The sequence below is a fragment of the Meles meles genome, chromosome X (genome assembly GCF_922984935.1).
Source record: "Meles meles chromosome X, mMelMel3.1 paternal haplotype, whole genome shotgun sequence".
Taxonomy (NCBI): Eukaryota; Metazoa; Chordata; class Mammalia; order Carnivora; family Mustelidae; genus Meles; species Meles meles.
This window is the reverse complement of record NC_060087.1, coordinates 32,989,928-33,008,575: the sequence shown is the minus strand read 5'-3', so window position 1 is coordinate 33,008,575 and position 18,648 is coordinate 32,989,928.

Genomic DNA, 18,648 nt, shown 5'->3' with positions numbered 1-18,648 from the left:
TATAAATGTAAGGCATTTCTCAGACTCAGGTTGTGACCACCCATCCATATCTCAATTGTCTGCATTGTCCATGTCCAGATTCTGAAAAATATTTCATTTTTCAATTGCTGTTTCACTTAGGTATAGGGGGAATATATTTCCCATGGCTGTATATGGGTTATCTAATCTTCTGATTAATTAGAAGGGGTTTCCTACTCCAAGTGGGGTTACCCTTGGCTGGGGTGAGGATAGGAAAGGTCATATCAAATGCACCTCACATGTCACTTCAAATTCTCCTAACCTTGTAAGTCTCAGCCCTTTGGCACATGTTGTGGCCCAGTTGCTATTGTGATAAGCATTTTGGCATAGATTCTGATGAAATTCACAAAAGTGCAAATCAATAGAGATTCTCATGTCACATTTCTTTAGGGCATTCCTGTTTGACTCTCAGACCTGCAATGCTGCAATATCTGCTTAGTTCTAAGGCAAATGCTATCCAGAAGAGTAGTGAAGTAACTCTTGAAACAATGAGAACAGTGGACAATGGGAAATTGGAGCCAGCAGGTTGTTTCCTACCCTTCCTCTCGATGGACTGTCCTGAAAAGCAGTTGTTCATATGGCATCTTGGAAGTTGGTCCCAAGATATGAATCAACCAATAGCACTTGATACCAAGCATTTGATCAGTCAGAAGTGCTATGTTGTATTACTTTGTATTGATTTATGTTCCTCCTTTAACTGGCTCCTCCCTCGTGCTTCTAAGGTTGCACTCCCTAATAAAGTAGTAGTGCCTAAACTTTTGTGACATGTGTTGCTTTATTTAAAATCCACACTAAGAAAAAGGTGAAGAAATACATTGTAGTGTTCTATTTTCTTCTCTCTGTAGCTTTTAGGGTTATGGCATATTTCACACAAAAATGGTATGTGAGCTAATATCCTACAGATACTTCCAGCCCTGAACTGCACATGTCCACAGGGACAGTGTAGTTCACAAGCTTGTTTACATTGATCTTGTATAGTTCATTGTACAACCTACTCACTGCCTTGAATGATGCTAAAGGGGTGAGAGAGACACTCTCAACCCTTGTGTAGGAGTGTTCTGCAGTGTAAACTTGGGTTCACAAGATGGGAGGGAACTCAAAGATACTTTTCATCTCACTGGATTTTGTTTCTCTTGACTAGGAAAAGTTACTGAATTGATTCTGTTCAGTTCCACCCATGTCTATATGCAAAAGACATTTCCTTTCAGATTGAATTCTCAAGATGGCCAAGGTCCCATCCTACATCTCAGGGTGTATGAGTATTTTTAGACACTGAAAATGAGGCCTTGGGGCGCCTGGGTGGCTCAGTGGTTTAAGCCGCTGCCTTCGGCTCAGGTCATGATCTCAGGGTCCTGGGATCGAGTCCCACGTCGGGCTCTCTGCACTGAAGGGAGCCTGCTTCCCTCTCACTCTCTCTGCCTGCCTCTCTGCCTACTTGTGATCTCTCTCTGTCAAAATTAATAAATAAAATCTTTAAAAAAAAAAGAAAATGAGGCCTATCTTGACAGACTAAGTTACATGGGAATTGAGAAAATCTGGAGCTCAGACTGACATCACACTGTTGGATAGTCAACAGGAAACAAACCGTTACCAAAGGGATATTTTTTTTCTTTTAATCTTTACCATTTACCACCAGTAAACAACAAAATTGTCCCTTAAGTTGATGGTCTCTATTATTCTATTAGTCTCTGTTCCTGTCCATTGTTTATTCCAGGATAGGTCCTTTCTTCTTTTTAAAATTATTTTATTTTTTCAGTGTTCCAAGATTCTGTGTTTATGCACCGCACGCAGTGCTCCATGCATTACATGCCCTCCTTAATACCCACCACTAGGCTCACCCATCCCCCAGCCCCTCCCCTCCAAAGCCCTCAGTTTGTTTTTCAGAGTTCACAGACTCTCCCAATTCACTTTCAGGATAGATCCTTTCATTCTAAATTCTTTACCCCCTAGATTTATTGAGATATAATTGACACCTGACATATAACATCATGTAAGTTTAAGGTATATAATGTGATAATTTGGTACATGTATATATTGTGAAATGATTATCACAATAAAGTTAGTTAACACCTCCATCACCTTATATAATTACCGTTTTTCTTTTGTGGTAAGAACATTGAAGACCTACTTTCTTGGCAATTTTCAAGTATATAATACCGTATTGTTAACTATAGTCACCATGCTGTACATTAGATCCTCAGGACTTATTCATCTTATAACTGGAATTTTCTACCCTTTGATCAACATCTTTCTATTTCCCTCACTCCTCAGTCCCTGGCAACTATCATTCTACTCTCTGTTTCTAAGAATTCAACATTTTTTTTAGATTCCACATATAAGTGAGATAATGCAGTGTTTGCCTTTCTCTGACTTATTCACTTAGCACAGTGCCTTCAAGGTCCATCCATTGTGTTGCAAATGGCTGAATAATATCCATATGTATATCCATATACATATATCCATACGAAAATATGGATGAAGAAAATGTTATATATATATATATATATATATATATATATATATCCATCATCCATAAGTGGACACAGGTTGTTTCCATGATTTGACTATTGTGAATAATGCTGCAATGAATATAGAAGGGCAGCTATCTCTTCAAGGCAGTGATTTCATTTCCTTTGAATGGATATATACCCAGAAGAGGGACTGATGGATCATATGGTAGTTCTATTTTCCATTTTTTGAGGAACTTCCATACTGTTTCCTATAATGGTTGCACCAATTTATGTTCCTACCAACAGTGAACAAGGGTTCCCTTTTCTCCACATCTTTGTCAACACTTATTATCTCTTATCATTTTGATAATAGCCATTCTAACAGGTATGAGATGATATCTCATTGGGGTTTTGATCTGTATTTCCCTAATGAATAATGATGTTAAGCACCATTTCATGTGCCCGTTGGCCATTTGTATGTCTTATTTGGAAAAATACCTATTTAGGTTCTCTGCCCATTCTTAAATTGGATTTTTTTTTTGCTCCTGAATTACATGAGTTGTAAGTTCATTACATATTTTGGATGTTAATGCCTTAGCAGATAAATGCTTTGCAAACATTTTCTACCATTCCATTCGTTGCCATTACATTTTATTGATTGCTTTCTTTCTTAGGCATAGGATTTTAGTTTGATATAGTCCCATTTGTTTATTTTCACTTTTGTTTGTGTTTTTGGCATCATATACAGAAAATTGCTGGCAAGACCAATGTTGAGGAGCTTTTTCCCTAAAATTCTTGTGGGAATTTTATGGTTTCAGGTCTTTTAATTCATTTGCAGTTAATATCTGTGAGGGGTATAAGAGTCCAACTTCATTCTTCTGCTTTTATCTAGCTTTTCCAATATTATTTATTGATGAGACTATATTTTCCCATGAGTATTTTTAGCTCCCTTGTTAAATATTGGTGGACTGTATATGTGAGGGTTTTTGATTCCATTCCACTGATCCATGTGTTTGTTTTTATCCCAATGTCATATGTTTTTGTTACTATAGCTTTGTAACATAGTTTGAAATCAGGAAGTATGATGCTCAGAAAGTATGATCTTTCTCAGGACTACTTTGGTTGTTCAGAATCTTTTGGTCGTTCCATAAAAATTTTAGGATTGTTTTTCCCATTTCTGTCAAAATACCCTTGAAATTTTGGTAGTGATTGCACTGAATCTATAGATGGCTGTGGGTAGTACAGACATTTTAACAATATTTATTCTTTGGACCCACATATATAATATTGTTACATTTTTTAAATATTTTATTTATTTGACAGAGAGAAATCACAACTAGGCAGAGAGGCAGGCAGAGAGAGAGGAGGAAGCAGGCTCCCTGCGGAGCAGAGAGCCTGATGCGGGGCTCGATCCCAGGACCCTGGGATCATGACCTGAGCTGAAGGCAGAGGCTTTAACCAACTGAGACACCCAGGTGCCCCAATATTGTTCCATTTTTTAAAAAGATTTATTTATTTATTTGAGAGAGAGAGAGAGCACAAGCAGCAGTAGGGGCAGAGGGTGAGAGAAAATCTCAAGCCAACTCCCCACCTGATGCAGGGCTTGATCTCAAGACCCTGAGATCATGACCTGAGCCAAAAATCATGAGTCAGATCCTTAACAGACTGAGCCACCCAAGTGCTCCAGGATACTATTCTATTTAATTGTGTCTCCTTCAATTTCTTTCTGTAATTTTCAGCGTCCAGCCCTTTTACTACCTTGGTTAAATTTATTCCCAAGTATTTTATTGTTTTTGATGCTATTATAAATGGGATTATTTTTTAAATTTTCAAATATTTTATTCTTAGTGTATAGAAATACAACTCACTTCTGTATATTGATTTTGACTCTTGGAACTTTATTGAACTTGTGGATTAGTTCTAACAGTTTTTTTGCTGGAGTCTTTGGGATTTTCTATATATAACATCATGTCATCTTCAAAGAAAGATAATTTTACTCCTTCATTTCTGATTTGAATGCCTTTGATTTCTTTTTTTTGCCTAGTTATGAGAGTAGGCATTTACTTAGACATGAGCAGGAGGGAAGGAGAATGACGAATAGGTTACACATTAAAAGCCAGGAGATACAACATCACATGGTAGAAGCCTGGGATAACATCCTGGCCTTGTGGCTTCCAAGACTCTTGGGCTAACAGACCAAGAACCACAAGTGCAGAACATGTGCTCTCCACTTCTATCTCTGCCCCAGGGTAACCCTTAGACTCATTATAATGCATTTGCATTGCAGTTATAGCAAGCCCCATGGAGGAAGGCTGCCATGATGGTTCCAGTACAATACTTCCTCTCCCAACCTATAGGAGCGAGTCCCCCAAATTGCTGGAAGCAGCCTCCATTAGGGACTACCCTGTCCATGACCCAAGTCACCCTTCTCCAACCCTGCAGGCACACACACACACACACACACACACACACACACACACACACACACACGGAAAGGATCCCTGTAGCCCAAGGGCAGTTGCAACTTGTGGGCCTGTCCACTCTCCCTCCTTGAAAATGTACTGTTCTTAATAAACTGCTTCGTGTTTGTTACTTTCTTCTGGCTATCTTTATTTGAGCACATATTCTTAAATCTTTCATGGGAAATTTTAAAAATGAGACCTCCATTCACACGAGGCACTCTCCCACTCCCACCATTGACAGTTAATCTGGCTAGAACTTCCAGGACTATGTTGAGTAAGAGTAGTTAGAATGGGTGCCCTTGGCTTATTTCTGATCTTAGAGGAAAGCTTTCAACCTTTCACCTTTGAGTTTGATGTTAGTTGTGGCTTGTCAGGTATGTCCTTTATTATGTTGAGGTACAGTCCATCTATATCCAATTTGTTGAGAGTTTTTAATCATGAATGGATATTAAATTTTGTCAAGTGATCTTTCTGCATCTATTCAGGTAATCAAGATTTTTATCTTTCATTTTATTAATGTGATATATAACATTTATTAATCTGTGTATGTTGAATAATCCTTGAACCCCAGGGATAAATCCCATTTGATCATGGTGTGTGGCCCTTTTCATGTGGTGGTTAGTTTGCTTGTATTTTGTTGAGAATTTTTGAGACTATATTCATCAGGGATAGTGACCTGCATATTCTTTTCCTGTGCTGTGTTTTTCTGCCTTTGGTATCATGGTAATGCTGGACTCATAAAGTGAGTTTGGGAGTATTTCCTCCTCTTCAATTTTTTTGGGAAGAGTTTGAGGATTGTCTTTAATTCTTCTTCAAATATTTGGTAGAATTCTTCAGTGAAACTATTTGATCCTGGCTTTTCTTTATGAGAGGATTGTGATTGCTGATTCAATGTCCTTACATGTTATTGGTCTGTTCAGACTTTCTGTTTCTTCATGATTTAGTCTTGGTAGGCTGCATGTTTCTAAGAATTTATCCATTCCTTCTAGGTTATTCAATTTGCTAATGTATATAATCATTCATAATAGCATCTTATAATCCTTTGTATTATCTGTTGTATCAGTTATAATATCTCCCCTTTCATTTCTAATTTTATTTTTTTCTTAGTCTAGCTACAGTTTGTCAATTTTGTTTATTTTTCCACAAGCCAGCTCTTAGTTTTGTCAATCTTTTCTATTGTTTTGCTGATCTCTATTTCATTTATTTCTGTTCTGATCACTGTATTTCTTTCCTTCTGCTAACATTGGGCTTAGTTTTTAAATTCTCTTTCTAGTTCCTTGAGGTATAAGGAAGTTAGGTTGTTTATTTGAGATTTTTCTTTTTTCTTATTGTAATGGTGCTGGATTTTCATTTTCATTTTCATCTGTTTCAAGATTCTTTTAAATTTTTTAAAATTTCCTTTTTGACACATTCATTGTTTAGGAGTATATTGTTAATTTCCATGTATTTGTGAAATTTCCAGCTTTCCTCCTATTTCTTGGAGCTGTATCCAGGTTTATAGCCAGGACAATGGTCAGCAAATTAGTTACCTGACTGGAGGCCTCTTTTCTCAAAACAGCTCTTCTTATTCTTGGACTGTACTGGGGTTTCACAACCTTCTACCTGGATCTCACAGCTTCCACAAAGGTACTTTTTGTTCATGGTTACATGTCAAATTGTTGTAGGAGGAATATAAACATATATAAACAATATAAACCATCTTGCTAATGTTACTCCCTTTAATCCTAAATTCTAAACCTTCACACAGACTTTTATTACTCTTCACTATTCTGTTATTAACTTGAATCACCAAATCAAGGAACCTTTTTTCTTCATATTACAGCTTCTTATAAATATATTATCTCTGAATACAAATTATTCCTATTCTTTTGATCCTAAATGTTTGAAATTCAAAAGCCAAAGCTGATTTATGCCAATGGCTATTCATCTGAATAAATGAGATTCAAAGGGCAGAAAGAAATATCCCAAAGAAGGTAAATTTGTTTAGTTCTTCATAGACATCATCCTGCCACATTCCTGGTGCTGACTGTACTCCCATTTTTTTTCATGACCTGCTTTTCCCTTTACTTTTACCTTCTGCCAAAGCTACAAAATCAGGCATTTCAAGGTTGAAAACACTTTTTGGCCCTTAGAAAGATGAAGATACAACACTTCAACACCAAGCAATTGTAAAATGGAACTTATACTATTTTTAAGTTATTTAGGGTACAGTTTGCACAAATTATTTTATACCATTTTGTAAAGATCTATATGACCCTGGAGAACTTGAAATGCCAGCCATGGGGGGAAGACATGGAGGAGTAACTTATGTATTTAATTGACTTTGAAGGAAAAAAAGTTGCAATTACGTAAAGATTAAAATATATTATTACCCAAACAAGTTACCTAAGCTATTTTATGGTATTATTGGAATCACATAATGTCTACAATCTGAATTATTTTGGCAGTGTTAAGACAACCACCTTCCTGCTTTAGAGCTGAAGGAATGGAAAGTAGTTAGGAGACAAAATAAAGTATACCTTCCATCAGTGTTTTAGTATTTTATTGTCACACAACACTTCAAATTGTCAGCTTTCTAGTTAATAGAGTTAAAATGCATAATTTAGTTGGCTTATTGAAATTGTGCAGTGTATTGCAATTTTTTATTGGAAAAGATTATACTTAAGTCTGTATAAAAATATTAGTATTATAGGAAGTGTTAGGTCTCTAAGTATTTGTTACCTTTCAAATAATTCCAAACTGAACAAATGGCAAACTATACCATTATTTGTGAAAAGTAAAACATTATTTAATTATATACATGCACACATGCATAGACTGTCAATGTTATGATTATTCTGACAAAAATTTTGAATTCTCATGTATTAACAAAGTATTGAATTTTAGACTTGAGCTTTTGTAATAAGTAAAAACCACTTAGTTTTAATTATTTATGTATCTATTATATTTAAATATTTATATGGTGTATAATTATGTCTATCTCCTTAAAAATATTGTGGTCATAAATTACACTAAATAAAATTCCTTAAATAACAATGTGTATGGAGGATGCAAATTGGAGATGATAATATATTGTAGGCCTATTTTATTAATAATAAAAAGGGTCATTTTATCTACATTTCAACTTAAATGAAAAAATATAATATTTATATGTTTTATTCTGCTTGAAAAAATAATTTTTTCATTTCTTAACTGCCTGTATTATATTATTAATCCTCAAGAAACAGTATAATTTTTACATATTCAGACATGTGTATTTAGCTCACATTTCATTTGTAACCAGAAAATTTAGGAATCAGAAAAAACAGACTTTAATGTTCCCATCCTGTATTTGAAGGTATTAAGGTATTCAAACACTGAACTCTTGCATAGCATTGGTAGCAAAATCCTTTTCATATGTTTAATAATTTAGTAATCCTATTGTTCATATAAACATTATTTTCATACCAGATATGAAATAGTAAAGGCCATACATGTTTGTGAAGCAAAATACTATGAGTACCATAAATAGTTGTTCTCTTTGATAGTGCTCTTTGACATTGGTATCAAAAATAGTATTTTCCAGGTTAACAACATGAAAAATAATTAAATTACGGTAGTTATATATCCTCTGAGAGACAAATAAATAATCCATGGAAATAAAGTTTGGTGCTGCGGTCCAACTCTGCCCACTCCCTCCCCGATCCCTAAATATAGACTCCATGACAACCATATTGCAAAGCCCATGACACTACTAGCTAATTGTATACTGAATACACTTCCAGAAAAAAATGCCCCCCTCCCTAATTCGGTTTTCTGGTAGATACCTTTTACGTTATTTACAATCTTGTAATTTTCTACATGTGTTTTCACTTTGGATAGAGCTAAGAAAATTATTGTTTTAAAGAATGACTGTTTATATCTTCCAAAACCAACTGTCCTAATAGCTCTTCCAGACATCCTTGAGAGGAACAAAAACAGATAGAAAAAGAAACATACTGGTTCATATAAAAGTAGCATTCAAATGAGGTACTGTTTATAAGGGGAAATAGAGAAAATTTTAGAAGTTTTTTTTTTTTTTTTAAAGATTTTATTTATTTATTTATTTTTTGACAGAGAGAGATCACAAGTAGGCAGAGAGGCAGGCAGAAAGAGTGAGAGGGAAGCAGGCTCCCTGCTGAGCAGAGAGCCCGATGCGGGACTCGATCCCAGGACCCTGAGATCATGACCTGAGCCGAAGGCAGCGGCTCAACCCACTGAGCCACCCAGGCACCCAAATTTTAGAAGTTTTAAAGTAAGAAATAATTGCTATTTTTTTAAGACTTTATTTACTTGACAGACAGAGATCACAAGTAGGCAGAGAGGCAGGCAGGGGGCGGGGGGGCGGGTAGCAGACTCCCCGCTGAGCAGAGAGCCCAATGCGGGGCTAGATCCCAGGACCCTGAGATCATGACCTGAGCCGAAGGCAGAGCCTTAACCCATTGAGCCACCCAGGCACCCCATAATTGTTGTTTAATACGAGAGAAAGCTAAGGTACTTTCTGAAACCCAGAAAATGGATCAGACAGTCACTTGACATGATTGGCAGTGATTTGGGGTGAAAATAGGGAGCCCTAAGGGCACATGAGAACTATGAATTACTAGAACTACAGCTTAGCTACTTATAAACATATTTCTGTTTAGAAATGTGTTCATTGCAGAGATGACTCTCAGAATATAAGCCACAAAACACCTGGCAATGCTTAATGCCAGAGGCTGTCTGTCTCCATCTTAGGCTGCATTAAAGAAGTAGTGTCCAGTTTACACGAGGGAAGAGTCCCATCGTACTGATCAGAAACCACTTTTCGGAAACCATCCTAAGTGTAACCTGAGGGAAATAAGGAGTAGTAACAATATTCTTTGATATTTTTTTTTCTCATTTTATTTATTTTTTCAGCGTAACAGTATTCATTCTTTTTGCACAACACCCACTGCTCCATGCAAAACGTGCCCTCCCCATTACCCACCACCTGTTCCCCCAACCTCCCACCCCTGACCCTTCAAAACCCTCAGGTTGCCCCAACCTCCCACCCCTGACCCTTCAAAACCCTCAGGTTGTTTTTCAGAGTCCATAGTCTCTTATGGTTCGCTTCCCCTCCCCAATGTCCATAGCCCGCTCCCCCTCCCCCAATCCCACCTCCCCGCAGCAACCCCCAGTTTGTTTTGTGAGATTAAGAGTCATTTATGGTTTGTCTCCCTCCCAATCCCATCTTGTTTCTTTTAAAAGTCTGTTCCACTGAGGGACTTTGATATTTTTTTTTATCTAGTGTGAAGAAGATTCCTGGGAGCACCATTTAATTCTTCTAAAGACTCTTAGAGCTCTTATGGAAAAAATGATTTGATTTAGATTTTTTTTAGAAGATTTCTTTCTTTCTTTCTTTCTTTCTTAGAGATAGAGGGAGAGCACATGCAGGGGAGGGGCAGAGGGAGAGGAAGAGAGTCAAGTAGACTCCCTGCCAAGTCCAGAGCCTGACTTGGGCTTTATCCCATGACCCCCAGAACACAACCTGAGCTGAAACCAAGAGTCAGACACTTAACTGACTGAGCCACCCAGGTGTCCCTTAGATTGTTTTGTTTTATTAAGAAGTGATAAAGACTTCAGCCTATTAGATAAATGGTCCAGTGGCACAATAAGACTTCATACCTGCATTACAAACACTAGGGTAGCATGGTAGATAATCAAGGACTGATTTGCCTATGGATTTTTGAATGACTTTGAATTCCCCAAACACCAGAAATACAACACTGCATAAAAGAGGAAGAACCCATAAAGCCTGTCTTCTATATAGTGGAAAGAAATAGTGCTCTCATTAATGCAAGAAAGAATAAAGACATAATTCCCTCTTCCCAATAAGAGCAGGAAAAGAAAAAGTAGCTGTGCAGGATGCAATAGCACCATACTTAAGAGCCTGGCAGCCAATCTGAAACTTCAGTCATTTTTAAATTTTTTTAGCATCAATAAGGGGGAAGACTCTGAACATGAAATACAGGATAGTGGGCTAGAAATTATGAGTACCAAAAATATGAAATAGTTACTGGAGGTGGAACTTCTGCAATGATGGTGTAAGAAGCATGGCAAAATCCCTGCCTACCAAAACAATTTAACCAGTAAAAATTACAAAATTTAAAAATATTTTAAAGTTTCTGGAAATTTCCTCCAGAAACTGCATAAGAGAACATTTATTTTTAAAAAATCTATGGCATCATGGTAAGAACAATGAGAATCTGTGCCCATTACTCACCTATTCACACTACTTTGTTATAGAAGTTCTACTCCAGACATATACAGCAAAGAATATTCTGGATCCTAGTCATCCCAGCTTCCAGTCTGAAGCTAAATTTTCATCACAGGAAGGGCACAAGTGCTGGTTTTTCTCACTCTTCTTACTCACAAACTATAGAACCTCTATTCTGAGTGGGGAAAAGAGAGGATTGGTCTCCTTTCTCACATCCAGTTCCCACTCATTGAGTGAAAGCTCTCCCTCGGTTGCTACAGGCTGAGAATACTGGCCCCAACTATCAGAGTCCCAGCTCACTGAAAGAGTTGAAGTTTCATGTCTGGAAAGCAAATGAGAAAATCAGGCATAATACTTCAGTCTGTTAGTGCCCATTGTTAGAATGGGATTGTTAATCTAGAAAAGTGGGTCCTCACCATGAGCTTCAGTACAGTGACACAGTGGTTCTTTCCAAGAATGAAGATAAATTTTATGGGCCAAGAACTCCTCAGCTCTGAGGGGATAGATGGACGTTACTTGTAACAGTGAGTGGAGAACTCATGCCTAAGGGTCTGGTTGAAAACAATGGAGACCTTGGTGGAATGAAGGTGGTAGTTCTGATATAAACAAATTGGCAGAACAGCCAGAACTTCAGTAGTGAGAACCAAGGAACGAGCCATGAAGAGCCCTCTTGGGACCACAGCCAACCCCAGAGTTGATGAAGTCTGTGCATGTGCATTATACTGCATCCATTCAGAAGCAATTAGAGCAGGACATGAGGCAGAGAGCCACACATACATCCATTAACACAAGGCAGAAGTTTTACTGCCACAAGAGAATTAGCTAAAACCTCTGACAGTGAAGCACTCTAACCCAAGTACTTTCTAAGAAGAAAGGCTTAAAAATAATATCACAGTCATCTCTGGCAGTCTGGAAGACTGAATACATACCCAAAGCTGTACTTTATCTAGAGTGAACAGAGAGGGTAATAACACAAGGGAACTCTTTGTAAGCAGACTGAAAGACAAAAATAAGGGGAAAGTAACCAAGGGGAAATACACTTTGTAGAAATAGTTGAGCCAAATCACAAAACAAGCAAGCAAAAAACAACAACCACAATCACCTCTAGAGAAAGGTCAGTATCCAGAGTTGCCACAATAAATTATCTAGTATATCCAGCTTTTTTTTTTAAGCATGAGACATGAAAAGAAATAGGAAAATGTGACCTATACATAGGGGGAAATAGATGGCAGTAGAAACTGCCTAAAAGCATCTATAACAGTGGATTTATTAAAGACTTCAAAGCAACTATATATGTATGTTCAAAAACTAAAGGAACTCATATTTAAAGAATTAAAGAAAGGTATGATGATGGTGTTACATTCAATAAGGAATAAATAATAATAACTAATAATAATAACTAAAATAATAACTAGGTGGTGGGTGATGGGGAGGGCACGTTTTGCATGGAGCACTGGGTGTTGTGCAAAACATTGGGGAGGGGAGGCGAACCATAAGAGACTATGGACTCTGAAAAACAACCTGAGGGTTTTGAAGGGTCAGGGGTGGGAGGTTGGGGGAACAGGTGGTGGGTGATGGGGAGGGCACGTTTTGCATGGAGCACTGGGTGTTGTGCAAAAAGAATGAATACTGTTACGCTGAAAAAATTAATAAAAGGGGGAAAAAAAAAATAAAAGGGAGTTACATTAAAAAAAAAAAAAAAAGAATGAATACTGTTACGCTGAAAAAATTAATAAAAAGGGAAAAAAATAATAATAACTAAAGATGCAGAAGTTACTAAAAAAAACAAATGAACAAATGAAAAATCTGGAGTTGAAAAGTATAGCTAAAATTTAAAGTTCAATAGGGGAGCTAACAGTAGTTTGAACTAGCAGAAAGAATCAGTAAACTAAAATACTGATTGATAGAGATTATACGATCTGAAGAATAGAGGAGAAAATGAAGAAAAACAAAGACACAGAAAAATGTAGGAAACCACTAATCACACTAATATTCATGTAATAAGAACCTTGGAAGGAAAGAAGAGAAAGTGACAGAAAAATAATAATTAGAAAAAAACCACTAATCTACAAATTCAAAAAGACCAGCAAACTCTTAAGAACTGTAATGCAAAGAGATCCACACCCAAACACATTGTAGTCAACATGTTGAAAACCAAAGGGAATTTTGAACACAGCAGGAGAAAAAAAGTGACTCATCACATTTGAAGGGACCCCATAAGATTAACAGATGACATCTTATCAGATGTAATAGAGGTCGGAGGTATCAGCAAGATGGCAGACTAGGAGGAACAGATGCTCATCTCCTCAAACAAAAACAATCAAATCAATGAAAAAACAACATACTGATGAAAATAGCTCTCTCTGGAAAAGTTTCAAAGTGAAAGAAAGAGTCTTCAGAAACACTGTAGGACACACACACACACACACACACACACACACACACACACACACCAGTATTGCTGCATGGAAAAACATAGAAGGCATCTTTCCTGCATTAACTTATCCTCCATTTTGACAGAACTCAGAATCCAGAGGAATCTGCTTAGCCGCAATCATAACTGTGTGGGAAAAAGAGTGAGAAGACTCCAATGACCCTTGTCATCACCACAGACACCTGCAGTGCTTGCCACTGAGGAACAGTGCAGTCTTCATCGATGCTGAGCCCAGCTGACAGAGTAGTTTGTAGTCCACATTGCCACATCTCCACCAAAAAAGAACAAACACTGTGCTCCATCCAGTAAGGGTGTCATCATCACCATGCCCCCTGGAGAAGGAGCTACTGCTGTGCACTGTCAACTGCCAAAGTTTGGGGATGCCATTGCACTTTCCCCCACCCAGCCACCCAGGGTTGGAGCCAGAGCTTGCAATGCTATCCCACATTTCCTCCCCTGCAGGCCAGGAGCTTAAGCTGAAGCTGAAGTTACCCTCGCTGAGAATGAGCCACTGCTATGCCCTCATAGGGAAAAGAGCATATGCCACACACTGCAGAAGGAAGGAATTACTAAAAAATAGAGCTGAAATAAGGCATATGAGAATATAAAAATAATACAAAAATCATTTTTTTAAATAAACAGAATCAGCAAACCATCAGCTACATTAACTAAGCAAAAAAAAGGATGACTTAAATTACTAAAATCAGAAACAAATCAGACAACAAAAAGAAATAAAAGGTATTCAAATTGGCAAAGAAGAAGTCAAACTCTCTCTCTTCACAGATGACATGATACTTTATGTGGAAAACTCAAATGTCTCTACCCCCAAGCTACTAGAACTCGTACAGCAATTCAGTAATGTGGCAGGATGCAAAATCAATCCACAGAAATTAGTTGTTTTCTTATACACTAACAATGAAACTGTAGAAAGAGAAACTAGAGAATCAATTTGATTTAAAATAGCACCAAAAACCATAAGATAGCTTTGAATAGACCTTTGAATAAAGAGGTAAAGGATCAATACTCTAGCAAATACAAAACACTCATGAGAGAAATTGAAGTAGACACAAAAAGAAGAAAAAACATTTCATGCTCATGGATCAGGAGAATAAACATCATTAAAATGACTATGCTGCTCAGAGTAATCTACATTTTCAATGCCATCTCAATCAAAATACCAGTGGCATTTTTCAAAGTGCTGGAACAAACAATCCTAAAATTTGTGTAGAACCAGAAAGGACCCCAAATTGCCAAGGAAATGTTGAAAAAGAAAAACAAAGCTGGGGGCATCACGTTATCTGATTTCAAGCTATATTACAAAGCTGTGATCACCAAAACAGCATGGTACTAGCACAAATACAGACACATAGACCAGTGGAACAGAATAGAGAGTCCAGATATGGACCCTCAACTCTATGGTCAACTAATCTTTGACAAAGCAGGAAAAAATATCTAATGTAAAAAAGACAGTCTCTTCAACAAATGGTGCTGGAAAAATTGGACAGCTATATACAGATGAATGAAACTGGACTATTCTATTACACCATATACGAAGATAAACTCAAAATGGATGAAAGGCCTAAATGCGAGACAGGAATCCATCAAAAAGAACAGAGGCAGTAACCTCTTTGACATCAGTCACAGCAACTTCTTTCAAGACACTTTTCCAAAGGCAAGGGAAACAAAAGTGAAAATGAGCTTTTGGGACTTCATCAAGATAAAAGCTTCTGCACAGCAAAGGACACAGTCAACAAAACTAAGAGGCAACCCACAGAATGGGAGAAGATAGTTGCAAATGACACTACAGACAAAGGGCTGATATCCAAGAGCTATAAAGAACTTCTCAAACTCAACACCCCCAAAACAGATAATCAAGTCAAAAAATGGGCAGAAAACATGAGCAGACACTTCTCCAAAGATACACAAATGGCTAACAGACACATGAAAAAGTGCTCATCATCATTAGCCATCAGTGAAATTCAAATCAAAACCACAATGAGATACCAATTCACACCTGTTAAAATGGCCAAAATTAACAACACAGGTAATAACAAACATTGGCAAGCTTGTGGAGAAAGGGGAACCCTCTTACACTATTGGTGGGAATGCAAGCTGGCACAGCCATTCTGGAAAACAGTATGGAGGTTCCTCAAGGAATTAAAATAGAGAAACCCTATGACCCAGTAATTGCAGTACTGGGTACTTATCTCAAAGATACAGATGTAGTGAAAAGAAGGGCCATATGCACCCCAATGGTCATAGCAGCAATGGCCACAATAGCCAAACTGTGGAAAGAGCCGTGATGCTCTTCAACAGATGAATGGATAAAGATGTGGTCCATATACACAATGGGATATTACTAAGCCATCAGAAAGGATGAATAGCCAGTTTTTGCATCAACATGGATGGGACTGGAGGAGATTATGGTAGGTGAAATAAGTCAAGCAGAGAAAGTAAATTATTGTATGGTTTCACTTATGTGTGGAACATAAGGGGGCAGAAATTGGAGTAGGAGATGAACCATGAGAGACTATGGACTCTGGGCAACAAATGGAGGGTTTTAGAAGGGAGAGGGGTGAGGGGATGGGTGAGCCCTGTGATGTGTATTAAGGAGGGCATGGATTGCATGGAGCATTGGGTGTTATATGCAAACAATGAATCATGGACCAATACATCAAAAACTAATGATGGACTGTATGGTAACTAACATAACACAATAAAAAAAAATTAAAAAAAAAAACAGAAAAAAAAGAGACATTACAACAGATGCTTCAGTAATAGAAAATAATCATTAGGGACTATTATGAATAATTATATATCAATAAATTGGAAAATCTAAAAGAAATGGTAAATTCTTAGAAATATACAACCTATCAAAACCAAATCAAGATGAAATAGAAAGCCTCAACAGACCAATAACAAATGAGGAGATTGAATCAGTAATCAAAAACTGCCCAAAATATAAAAGCTCAGGACCAGATGGCTTCATGGATGAATCCTACCAAACATTCAAAGTAGGATTAATACCAATCTTTCCTCCAAAAAACAAAAGAAGACGGAACACTTCCAAACTAATTTTATGAGGGCATCATCTACCAAAGTCAGCCAAAGATACCTTAAATGAAGAAAACTACAGGCCAATGTCTCTGATGACAAAGTTCTAGAAAGCTTTGATAAACTAGTAACAAATCAAATTCCCTGGCACGTTAAAAGGATCATACATCATGACAAAGTGGGATTTAACTCTAGGACTTAAGGATAGTTCAGTTTACAGAAGTCAATCCATGTGATACAATGAAAGAAAAAACCCACATGATCAAAACCACATTTAGATACCACCTTACACCAGTTAGAATGGCAAAGACTAACAAGGCAGGAAACAACAAATGTTAGAGAGGATGTGGAGAAAGGGAAACCTTCTTACATTGTTGGTGGGAATGCAAACTGGTGAAGCCATTTTGGAAAACACTGCACAGATGCCTCAGAAAATTAAAAATAGAGCTACCCTATGGAAAGAGCTGAGATGTCCTTCAACAGACAAATGGATAAAGAAGATATGGTCCGGGGCGCCTGGGTGGCTCAGTGGGTTAAGCCGCTGCCTTCAGCTCAGGTCATGATCTCAGGGTCCTGGGATCGAGTCCCACATCAGGCTCTCTGCTCAGCAGGGAGCCTGCTTCCCTCTCTCTCTCTCTCTCTCTCTGCCTGCCTCTCTGTCTACTTGTGATCTCTCTCTGTCAAATAAATAAATAAAATCTTTAAAAAAAAAAAAGAAGATATGGTCCATATATACAATGGAATATTACTCAACCATCAGAAAGGATGAATACCCAAATTTTGCATCAACATGGATGGGACTGGAGATTATGCTGAGTGCAGTAAGTCAAGCAAACAAAGTCAATTATCATACAGTTTCACTTACTTGTGGAACATAAGGAATAACAAGGAGGATATTAGGAGAAGGAAAGGAAAAGTGAATTGGGGTAAGTCAGATGGGGAGACGAACCATGAGAGACTGTGGACCCTGAGAAACAATCTGAGGGCTTTTTTTTGGGGGGGGGAGATGGGTGAGCCCAGTGGTGGGTATTAAGGAGGGCATATATTGCATGGAGCATTGGGTGCTGTACATAAACAATGAATATTGGAACACTGCATCAAAAAATAATGATGTATTTTATGGTGACTAACATAACACAATAAAAAAAATAAAGATAATGAAGAGAAAAAAAAGAAAAACCCACATGATCATATCAACAGATGCAGAAAAAAGCATTTGACAAAGTCCAACAACTCTCAACAAAATATAAAATGTAGAAGAGAACTTACCTAAGCACAATAAAGTCCCTACATGAAAAGCACATAGCTAATATCATAATTAATGGGGGGAAAGTCAAAGCTTTTCCTCTAAGATCTGGTATAAGGCAAGGATGCCCATTCTTACCACTTCTATTCAACATAGTAGGAGAAGTCCTACTCAGAGTAATTAGGCAAAAATAAGAAATAAAAGGCATCCAAATTGGAAGGAAAGTTGTAGAATGAGCTGTTTGCTAATGACATGATCATAAATGTAGAAAACCCAAAGGTCAACAGCAAAAAATGCGTGTTAGGAACTAATAAATGAATTCAGTCAAGTTGCAGGAAACAAAAACCAATTCTGTTTTTATACCCTAACTAGAAACTATCTAAAAAGGAAATTAGAAAAACAATCCCATTCTCAATAGGAACAAAAGAATAAAATATATAGGAATAAACTTAACCAAAAATTTGAAAGATTAGTATACTGAAAAATTATAAAATTTTATGAAGGAAATTAAAGAAGACACAAATAAATAGAAAGATATCCTGTGTTCGTGGATTGGAAAACAACATTAAAATGCCCATACTACCCAAAGACATCTACAAATTCAGTTCTATCTCCATCAAAATCCTAATGGCATTTTTATACAGAAATAGAAAAAACAATCCTAATATTCACATGAAACCACAAAAGACACCAAATAGCTAAAGTAATCTTGAGCAAAAACAAAGCTTGAG